The following is a 12,215-nucleotide window of genomic DNA, read 5'->3' as shown; positions in this document are numbered from 1 at the left end:
TATAGGCTTTTTATTAGTGCATAGGCTCATTCAAAAAGCCAGTTTGAGTCTCTGCATCACGTACTACTATCTCTTGAAAAAGTCTGAGCGTTCTCAGACAAAACGTACGTAGAGACATTTGTTCTAACCATTCCGGATTTGTTCTCAGCAACCATTGGCGTCTTCACTCCAGACTTGGTTCCTATTGACCGAGGTGGCAGGAGCGTTGAGGAAAGTGCACACGGACTGTACCGGAGGGATTGCTTTTAATCATATTTGCTGATTGTTTATTTTAAACGCTAGTGAGTATCCATTTTGCTGTGTGAGCTCACCCTGAATTAAATTATCTTCACTTGAGTCAGGCTGCAACTGTTTTTTTTCTTTGCAGTTTATGGGTGTTAATGTACTTTGTAACAACTTAGTTATGAGTTTTGCGAAACATTTTTGTTACACAAAATCCATAACTACTGGTCTCAGATGGCGGTATGGATCGTTTCGGTATAGGCTGTAATGCAAGCATTTTAGCCTTACCGCACAACCTGTAATACCAGCGCTATGGAAATCCCACGCAAAAACTTTGGATTGACGTTGCTTTACAGGATAAAATGCTTGTGGTATAGCTATACCGACATGACTCTCAATAGTGCATTACTGCTTTTACGCTGAAATTGCCATTTTTTCAGCGTTAAAAGCTGCAACACAAAACTCGTAATCTAGGTGTCTATTACATATCTGTTCTTAATTGTCTTTATCAGAAAACAAGTGCAAAACAATATATGAGTAGTGATGTCCCGAACTGTTCGCCCGCGAACGGTTCACAGCGAACATAGCTTGTTCGCGTTCGCGTTTGTGGGCGAACACATGGCGATGTTCGATCCGCCCCTATGTGTCATCATTGTGGAAACTTTGACCCTTTATGTCACAGCCGCCTGACACATTAGAGCCAATCAACATCAGACACTCCCTCACAGACACTCCCAGCTACTCGGAATCCGCCATTTTAGACTCATAACGACCTTGCTTTTTTAATGAGAGGACGTGTTGTGTTTTTGCTCCTGACATTAATAGGAAAAACATAGCTAGGCTAGTGTATTTACAGTCCAGAAGGACTCCACTCATCTCTGTTGCAAGCACAATTTTAGTGTAATTTTTTTTCATTTTCTATCAGGCCAGTGTCACACAGCATATACTCTGGTGCATTGCTCTGTGCCAGCCAGCAGCCACCAGTGTTAATATCCGTTTATAACATTATTTTAAATTAAAAAAAAAAAAAAAAATATTTTGCTAGTGTAATCTAATTACATTTACTATCATGCCTGTGTCTGTCAGGCTCACTCAGCATTAATATACCTCTTTTTTTTCAGTCTTTTGGTTAATTGGTCTGTGCCAGGCAGCCACCCAAACACTCATATCTATTCTTCTTCACCTTAATTTTAATATAAAAAAAAAAAGTTTAAATTTGTTTGCTAGTGTAATCTAATATAATTTTCTATCCGGCCTGTGTGTTTTGCTGACATAGAGAGCCTACTGTGTTTACTTGCTGCCCTCCCTAGTCTATGAGCCACGACTCATATGTGTTTAACCTTTTTTTAATCCCCCCCCCCCCCCAAAAAAAAATAATTTCAATAATTTTTCTAGTGTAATCTAATAGTATTTTCTATCAGGCGTGTGTGTATCCGACTTACAGAGCCTACTGTTTTTAATAGCTGCCCTTCCAAGGCTATCAGCCACGACTCATGTATGTGCTTAACCTTTTTCTTAACATTTCCAAAAAAAAGTCTTTAAATCATTATGCTAGTGTAATCTAATTGTATTTTCTATCAGGCCTGTGTCTAACTGTCTATCTGACTTACACAGCATACTGTTGTTATAATTGCTGCCCTACGTAGCAGCCAGCCAGTGCGACCACTCATAGAGTCATATGTGCATTGCACTTCTTAACATAATTTTAATATTAAAATCTAAAATTTTAAAATATTTTGCTAGTGTAATCTAACTTAATTTTCTATCAGTCCTGTGTTTTTGTCACTTACACAGCATACTGTGTTAAATTGCTGCCCTACCTACCATCCACGACTCATATCTGCCAGCCTGTCTGCCAGGCCCAAGTTGCCAATTAGTGGCACCAATCACAATTCTTGTAACAGTAATTAAAAAAAAAAATCATAATTTTTTGGACTGCAAATATTCAGTCTCCTAGTGCCATTGAATTTCATTTACCTCCTGCCTGCCACTGCCAGCCTTTTGTGCCAGGCCGTCTAGCCAACTATTTACACCAATCATAATTGTTGTCACAGACAGTATAGTTATTAATTTAAATTAAAAAAAAATTTAGTGTTGATCTTAATGCTCAGTTTGCTCGTGCCCTAGAATTGCACTTTTCTACAGCCTTCCAAGCCTGTGTGCCAGGACTACTTAAAAAATATTTACACCAATCATATTTGTTGTGACAGTATTCTAATAATTAAAAATTAAAATTTTTGGTAATAGTTGTTGTGATTTGAATCCTCAGTTTGCTGGTGCCATTGAATAGCACTTTCCTCCTGCCTTGCAGCCTGCTGTGAGCCAGGCCCACCTAGCCAATTGTTGTCAGCAATCATATTTCTGTTAACAGTATTGCAAAAATTGTCAATCATCACTGTTTAGACTGTCAGTAATCAGTCTCCTAGTGTCCTTGAATTGCATCTACCTCCTGCCTGCCATCCTTTTGTGCCAGGCCATCTTGCCAACTATTTACACCAATCCTAATTTTTGGTCACAGTATAGTTACTAATTAAAATTAAAAAAATCTTGATTGTTGATGATCTTAATCCTCAGTTTGCTCGTGCCCTAGAATTGCACTTTTCTACAGCCTTCCAAGCCTGTGTGTCAGGCCTACTTGAAAAATATTTACACCAATCATATTTGTTGTGACAGTATTCTAATAATTAAAAATTAAAATTTTTGGTAATAGTTGCTGTGATTTGAATCCTCAGTTTGCTGGTGCCATTGAATAGCACTTTCCGCCTGCCTTGCAGCCTGCTGTGAGCCAGTCCCACCTAGCCAATTGTTGTCAGCAATCATATTTCTGTTAACAGTATTGCAAAAATTGTCAATCATCACTGTTTAGACTGTCAGTAATCAGTCTACTAGTGTCCTTGAATTGCATCTACCTCCTGCCTGCCATCCTTTTGTGCCAGGCCGTCTTGCCAACTATTTACACCAATCCTAATTTTTTGTCACAGTATAGTTACTAATTAAAATTAAAAAAATCTTGATTGTTGATGATCTTAATCCTCAGTTTGCTTGTGCCCTAGAATTGCACTTTTCTACAGCCTTCCAAGCCTGTGTGCCAGGCCTACTTAAAAAATATTTACACCAATCATATTTGTTGTGACAGTATTCTAATAATTAAAAATTAAAAATTTTGGTAATAGTTGCTGTGATTTGAATCCTCAGTTTGCTGGTGCCATTGAATAGCACTTTCCTCCTGCCTTGCAGCCTGCTGTGAGACAGGCCCACCTAGCCAATTGTTGTCAGCAATCATATTTCTGTTAACAGTATTGCAAAAATTGTCAATCATCACTGTTTAGACTGTCAGTAATCAGTCTCCTAGTGTCCTTGAATTGCATCTACCTCCTGCCTGCCATCCTTTTGTGCCAGGCCGTCTTGCCAACTATTTACACCAATCCTAATTTTTTGTCACAGTATAGTTACTAATTAAAATTAAAAAAATCTTGATTGTTGATGATCTTAATCCTCTTAAACTAATAAGAACAGTACTACCAAAATACAGCCAATGAAGGGCCTTAGGAAGACTGAGCCAAGGTTGGATTGTAGTATTTGGTTAGGCTAATCATGATGGCCATGTAGACCACCACCGAGAGTCCTGGAAGTAACAGGGATGATGAGATGAAAGTGCTAAGAATAGTACTACTTGAAACAACAGAGTTAGCCATGGGTGGTAATCCAAGACCGCTTGGATTTATTTTTGTATTGGGTGCGGCTAATCATGCAGGCCATATAGAGCTGCCACCATTCGGTGTTGTATCAGCTATAAAAATAATAAGAACTGTACTATCAAAATACAGACAATGAAGGGCCTATGAAGACTGAGGTTGGATTGTAGTATTTTGTTCGGCTAATCATGATGGCCATGTAGACCACCTGTAACAGGGATGAAAGTGCTAAGAATAGTACTAATTGAAACAACCGAGTTAGCCATGGGTGTTAGTCTAAGACCACTCGGCTTTTTTTTGGGTTTGGGTGCAGCTAATCATGAAGGCCAGATAGACCTGCCACCATTTGGTGTTGTAACAGGTATTAAACTGCAAAGAACAGTACTACTTAACACAACCGACTTACCATGGGTCCCAGAGCATATGTTTGGTTGTTATATTTTGTAAGGGTAATCATACAGGCCATATAGACCTCCACCAATAGGGTGAGTATGAGTAACAGCTATTAAAATGCAAAGGACATTACTAATTAACACAACATAGTTACCATGGGTCGCATACCAAGAGCAGATGTCTTATTATATTTTGTATGGGTAATCATCCAGGCCGTATAGACCTCACCAAATAGGGGGAGTTACAGAGATTAAAGTGCTAAGAAGGGTAGTACTTAAAACACAACCTAGTTAAAATAGGTAGCAGACCGCATGTCTTATTATTATAATTTTTCAGGGTAATCTGGCAGGCCATATAGAACACCCCCAATAGGGGGGGGGAACAGGGATTAAAGTGCTAAGAAAAGTACTAATTAACACAAGCTAGTTGGGTCCAAGAACGCATGTTTAATTATTAGACTTTATTAGGGTAATTATATATCTAACAAATATATGTATTTCTCTTCTATCGATTCTATCTAACTATCAATCTATGTATATCTATCTATCCTATCTATCAATCTATCTTCTGTCCGGGATGTTTTGAGACAGCCACTTTGGGAATGTTAGTTGATTTAGACCCATTATGGCTTAAAAGCAGACTCTGCATAAACTATGTAATTTTCCATGGGAGTTTTGCCAGGGATCCCCCTCCAGCATGCGACAGTCCAGGTGTTAGTACCCTTGAAACAACTTTTCCATCACTATTGTGGCCAGAAAGAGTCCTTGTAGGTTTTAAAGTTTGCCTGCCTATTGAATTCAATGGCGGTTCGCGAACAATACCGGAAGTTCGAGTCCGCAGTTCGCGAACCGAAAATTTTAGGTTCGCGACATCACTATATATGAGTAATTTTTAATTCTTAAAACTTAAAATGCACCCTGTTGATTCCTCAATGCTTTCTGCTCCACACCTTTCGCTATTTGGCTTTAACGGATCACAACTGCAAACAATATAATTTATACCTACATTATGACATTGGCTAGCCTTGTTGTCTGCAGATTAAAGCACAGATTGGCTGCTCCATATAAGGCAAATTGTGGGTGGAGTTTGGCTATTAAACAACAATGAACACCTGTCTAATATAAAATCAGGTGCACTTACTACTCCATTGGTTCAACATTTCAATAGGGTCCATAACAAAGATCCCTCCAGTTTCAAATGGACCATAATTGAAACCATTGGTGTTGGTAATAGAGGAGGTGATAGAGATCATACATTAGCCAAGAGGGAGGTATTTTGGATTTTCCTTCTACAGACCAGATACCCAAAAGGTCTTAACTCAGAGTATGACCTTATAAATTTCTGGCATTAAAAATAAAAATGAAAATATATTTTATGATATATTTTATGATATACTTCTTGGTATTAATGAAAGTGTTAGAGATACATATATTTTGCAAAAAATGTACATCTTATGTAAATACAAGATCTGGCATATATAGATATGACCATATATAAGCTTAATTGAGGCTATGGAGTAATATAGAGGTGAGAACTTGGGGAGACATACTTTAGATTAGTTAATGTGATTATTATTCACGTCTAGTATGCCCCATAGGTTAAGGCTGACACCACATGTATGTATATAAATGCACACATGTAGATAACCTGGTATACCATTGAAGTGGCTAAAAGCAATATGGAACTAATAGTATAGGTTTACAGTGTAATTAAACATATAGATAATTAGACACAATTGTAATAACAATAGTGTGACCCAATAGAGTTAATACACCTTTAAGAAGTGTTCCTAAGTTGGATAGCCCATATCATTAACCTATTAACCAATAGTATGTTATTAACACCTTTTTAAGAAGCCCACAGCCCAGCGGGGTGTATAGAGCAAGCTATGAGTACGGCATTGTAGCCGAAACACGTAAGCTGCTTAAGAGATGCTATGGGCTTCGTTTGTATGCTGTAACCATGTTATCACATTTTAAAGAGAAATAAAGTTGAAGTTTTATCTTTAACTTCTTGCTGCATCTCCGATTAATTCTTATTAAACAACAATAAAAAGGATGTTAACTTGTTTCATAAACATTTAAACTTGGTTAATATGTTATTTTATAGCAACACAGCAGAAATGTCTTGAAATTATAAAGTGTTTACTTTCCATTTAAACTGCAATTATCTATATTAAGAAATGGATTTATTTAAAAGGCCATTAATGAGCTGGAATAACATACCTTAATATGCTAGAGAACTTTATTATTGTGCTATTGCTAGAACAGAACTGTGCATTTAACCTTTACAAGTGGGTAAAACACATACTTAAACTCCAAAACAGCATTGCACTACTCGACTACTACTAGCTGAACACAGGTGCTCTCTGTGCCACTGATTATCCTTGTTTTATTTCAGAAGCTGCTTCCCTCTATTTACTATTCAGCCAATCTCCTGTTTTGGATTGGTTCTAGTTTCCAGACATTGTCAAGCTCTCCTTCCTCAGCATTGTTGATGAGGTAGTCTGGTACACCGACTGAAAGGGGCTAGGTAAACAAAACGAGCAGACACTCCCCACCTCCCCCCTTCCCTGCATATGAAAAGACAAATAACATCAACAGGAGCCTACAGCAGTCTGTGAACGCAAGTATACATCTGGCACTGTGAGGCTTGGTTAGGAGTCTGAAAATCAGCACAATGTTCTTAAAAAATAAGCAAACCTATACATTTTTATAAAAACACTACCAGATGGGTTATATAAATGAATCGTCTACAAAACAATAGAACTCCTTTACTTGAGAGGACTTTTTGCGCACCATCAACTTAGCACTTGGGTAATATCCAATATGAATTTTACTGCACACCCCCAAAGAAGTCTGTAATGTGAGGGACTTAGCTCCCCCGCACTATCCAACATGCAGCGGTTAGCGCACACTAGACTATTGTTCAAGCGATAAAAAATAACGATGTACTTGCAATAGAAGCAGGCATAGTAAAAAAGTTATTTTAAAATGAATATTGTTTCTGGCCACTTTGAAATGGCTGCCAAGCTCAGCCCCCTAATGCCATCACAATCTGAGCTGCATCTATACACTGAATAGCATTGAAAGTCTGTAAAATCTAATTAGTGAGTCATTTGCTACTAGTGAAGCCTGTTATGCAGCCCATATCGTGATGTCATCAGTGGGCGGAGCTTGGCAGCTATTTCAAAGTGACCAGAAACAATATTCATTTTAAAATAACTTTTTTTGCTGTTCCTGCTGCATGATATAGAAAGAGTGCAGGAGGCTATTTGCATCTTAAAGGGATATGAAACACAATTTTTTTTCTCTCATGACTCAGATAGATCATGCAATATACTCCTATTATTAATGTTTCTTTGTTCTCTTTGTATCTTTATTTGAAAAGCAGGAATGTAAGCTTAGGAGATGACCCATTTTTGCTTTAGCACCTGGGTAGCAAATTGATGGCTAAATATAGTAAATGAGTTGCTTAAAATTGCATGCTCTATCTGAATCATGAAAGAAAAAAATTGTGTTTCATAAGGTAAGACTTTAAGACTGTTCCTTTAAGGTGGTACAACAGAGTAGTAACCATTATATTATACGTGTGCCAAACAGTTTAATCTCTCTTTAAAGTGTAATAAGAGATCTTGTTTAAACTCCAGCTCCTCTGCTTTACAGTCTCCAGTTCTGGTGCAAAATTCAGTTCCTTCTCTTCCGGTATTCCAGTCTGGCTTTAGTATTTCTCCACCATCAGCGTCACACTGTAAGACCCACACGCCAGGTCCCCGCAGGATCAGCATTATACTGGCAGCAATAAGATGTGTTGCCAACTGGCTTAATTCCTAGTTGCATGGAAATTTTACAGCACAATGTTATAGGGACATAGAAAAATCCAAATGCAAACAGTTTGACATAACATTTTCTTTAATAATTGAAACTTTTCTTGCCTTATACTGTAAAACTATATTTTGTTTTGTAAAGTCCAGAAATCTTCTGGCTTGGTAGCACTTTAAAATGTAATCCAGCCATTCCTTTTTTTGTTTCATCATCATCCAATAGCAGCACTGCCATATCCATTAGGGTAGCAATGGGCTTTTGCAAGCATGCACAGATGGAAGTGACATTATGTTGCACAGGTGAGCACAGGATGTCAATCTAGGTAAAGTCAGAGATAACTTCACTGGCTATGTAATGCATGAAATTCACATGCGCTCCCCCTGCCTACAGAAGTATGCCTTCCATAACTGGCCCTGTATAATGAGTCATATGGAGGGAGTGGGCCTGATAGAAAATTCACAGCATGCAAGCAGCTATATTTGATAGATAAGTGAATTTTTTAAGTTTATTTGCATGTAATTGTAACATTTTTATTATTATTATTCATTTTAAGATTTGGTCTGTGCAGCTAATTAGTGACTGCAATAATAGAACACAAGTTGCATGGAAACCCTCATCAGTTCTACAGTCTACAATAGTGAAGTGAACAAAGAAAACTGCTCAGTTCCTAAAATAACTATAGATGACCAATCACCTAGCTGTAGAGAAAGGAGTCTAGACAAAATAAAACTTTTTTATGATTCAGAAAGGACATGCAATATTAAACAACTTTCCAATTTACTTTTATCATCAAATTTGCTTTGTTCTTTTGGTATTCTTTGTTGAAAACTAAACCTAGGTAGGTTCATATGCTAATTCCTAAGCCTTTGAAGGCAGCCTCTCATCTCAATGCTTTTTGACATTTTTTTACAGCTAGACGGTGTTAGTTCATGTGTGCTATATAGACAGCATTGTGTTCACTCCCTAGAGTTATTTATGAGTCAGCTCTGTTTGGCTAAAATGCAAGTTTGTCAAAAGAACTGAAATAAGTAGGCAGTCTGCAGAGGATTAGATACAAGGTAATCACAGAGGTAAAAGTATATTAATATAACCATGTTGGTTGCGCAAAACTGGGGTATGGGTAGTGAAAGGGATTATCTATCTTTTCAAACAATACAAAAATTCAAGTAGACTGTCCCTTTGAGCAATTATTCCTGCTTTTGTTGTAGTTTTCTTTCCATCCACCCTCCCTATCCCCTCTCTTTCCCTCTCCTTACTCACAGGTTTTTTTTTATAAATAATTAGAAAAATAAATAAATAGTGGGGACCTCATACTTCACACTATGGTCTTGATTACATATTTGCCCTTTTTCGCCCCATCTCTCCTCTGGCAGACAGCAATCCGCTGCCGGAATTTAACATTGCACACAAGCACTATTTTGCGCTTGTGTGCAATCCCGCCCCCTGCCCACGCACAGCCAATCAAGCGTGGGCAGGAGTTGTCAATCTCTCCATTAGGACGAGGCCGGAGAGATTGAAATTCTCCATCTAAGAGGTGGAGAAGAGGGTAGGGAAGCAGCGGTCTGATGACCGCTGCTTGATAAATACTGACTGCATGCTCTCTTGTGAGAACCTGCAGTCATAGGGAGGCGAAGGGCTTCATAAATCGAGTTTTAAAGGGGCATTCCAGGCAAAATTGGAATGGACATGGGTGCATTACACTTTTGAATAGAAGCATCCTTGCAATATACATGTATTAGCAAAAATGCTTCTAGTAAAAGCTTTAGTTGTTTCAAAAGTGTATTTAGTTATGCACCATGCACCAGCATTTTAAACACAGCAACGTACTTGTTTCATCAGGAAATGACTCAATTTGTTAATTGCTGACATGATACAAGCCACTCTGGTGCTCTGAGCAGCTGCAGTATTTAAAATGCTGATGCACTCAGATTATCTATTTATGTTTCACATGTACGTGCAGGGAAAAATGCTAACATTAAAACAGTGATACCTTTTACTAGAAGCATTTTTGGCAATATATGTATCTTGCAAATATGTTTCTATCCAAAGATGTAATTCATCTACGTGCATTTAAATTTTGACCATACTGTCCCTTTAAGTACCATTTGTTTATCGTCAAAAAAATGTCCAGAGATTGAGTAAATGTAGAATGGTGAAAGGAGAAGATAATCTGCTGAATCATATTCAAATGGTAAGATTTAATAAAATTAAGCATTTTGGGCTAGATTACAAGTGGAGTGCTAATTTATCACTCACCCATAAACAGGCAAATTCGCAATTAGCACTCTGAAAATTAACAAGAGATCAGATATGTCCAATTCAGCCACACTCAGAAAATAGACAAGGAGGTGATGTAGGTATTTAATTACCTCTCTTAGAACCTTTCAACAAATACAGCCCATCTCTTCCCTCACATTTTCCTAATTCGACACCCACATGATTCCCTTACTCTCTTCCCTCTCTATACTTGTTGCAGTCATATACGCTCCCCTGGCTCCTCAACTCAATTTCTAGACCATTTTGCCGCCTGGCTACCTTATTTCCTATCCTCAGACACCCCTGCCCTCATTCTTGGGGACTTCAACCTCCCTGTTGACAAACCCACTGCCTCCTCTGTAAAATGATTTCTGCAACTCACTTCCTCTCTCGGTCTGTCACATTGGACTGACTCACAAAGATGGTCACTCCCTTGATCGGATTTTCAGCTATCGATGCATCTCAAACATCACAAACTCCCCTTTTCCTCTGACCATCATTTTCTAACTTGCAATATTACATCACCCCCTTACAACTCTCTCTCACACCAAATTCCACAGAAGCATTAAATCACTAGATCAGCAACAGCTCTCTAGCTTTCTCAAACCTTTCCTCTCTTTCATCTCCTCCTTTTCCTGCCCTGACCAATCTATCTGCCACTACAATTCCACCCTTGGCAATTTAGCCCCTCTTACCATAGCTCGGAAATCACACACTTATCCTCAGCCCTGGCATACTTCTCTGACACTCTACCTACGCAGATGTTCCTGTACTGCTAAGCGACACTGCAGAAAATCAGCTGCCTTTCTTTACTACAAGTTCATCTTGAACACCTACTATTCTGCCCTTAACCTTTCTAAGCAAGATTACTTCTCTTATCTCTACTCTTTTTTCAAACCCAAAATGTCTGTTCTTCACTTTCAATACTCTTCTTCACCCACCCCCACCTCCTACTACAATTTCTCTCTCAGCTCAAGATTTTGCTAGCCACTTCAATAACATAATCGACTCCATCGGAAACTAAATCATCTCTCAACATACTACCAGTCTCAAACCCTCTCAATATCCCATCCCTTGACAGCTACTCCCCTCCCTCTCTTCTACCCTTACCCCTATGCTCACACACATTTTCAACCTCTCCCTCAGCACCAGTACATTTCCCTCATCTCTAAAACATGCACTGGTCACACCTATCCTCAAAAAACCTTCTCTCGATCCAACCTCCCCATCTAACTACCGCCCTATTTCCCTACTCCCTCTTGCCTCAAAGCTTTTTGAAAAGCTAGTGTATGCACATCTATCTCATTTCCTTACATTACATTCCCTCCTTGACCCACTGGAATTTGGATTTCTCCCCAACACACTACAGAGACAGCAATCATTAAGGTTACCAACAACCTACTTACAGCAAAAGGCCACTTCTCTCTGCTAATCCTCCTTGAGATGTCTGGAGCCTTTGATACTGTTGACCATCCTCTTTTGCTCCAAACCCTCCACTCTTTTAGCATATGTGTAACAGCCCTCTCGTGGTCCTCTTCCTACCTGTCTAACCATACCTTTAGTGTAGCCTGCTCTGGTGCATCCTCTTTCCCTTTACCACTCTCTGTTGGGGTAACGCAAAGCTCAGTCCTTGGTCCCATGCTCTCTGCTGATGACACCCAAATCTACCTCTCTACACAAGACCTATCATTTCTTGCTAATGTGTGTCACTGTCTTTCTCATATTTCATCCTGGATGTCCTCTTACTACCTTAAGCTAAATCTCTCCAAAACTGAGCTCCTTATTTTCAGCCTTCTTCCAAAATCTCCAACCCCATTTTTCTACA

This window comes from Bombina bombina, chromosome 1 (genome assembly GCF_027579735.1).
Source record: "Bombina bombina isolate aBomBom1 chromosome 1, aBomBom1.pri, whole genome shotgun sequence".
Lineage (NCBI taxonomy): Eukaryota > Metazoa > Chordata > Amphibia > Anura > Bombinatoridae > Bombina > Bombina bombina.
The sequence above is the reverse complement of the archived record's forward strand: the minus strand, read 5'-3'. Positions refer to the sequence as shown.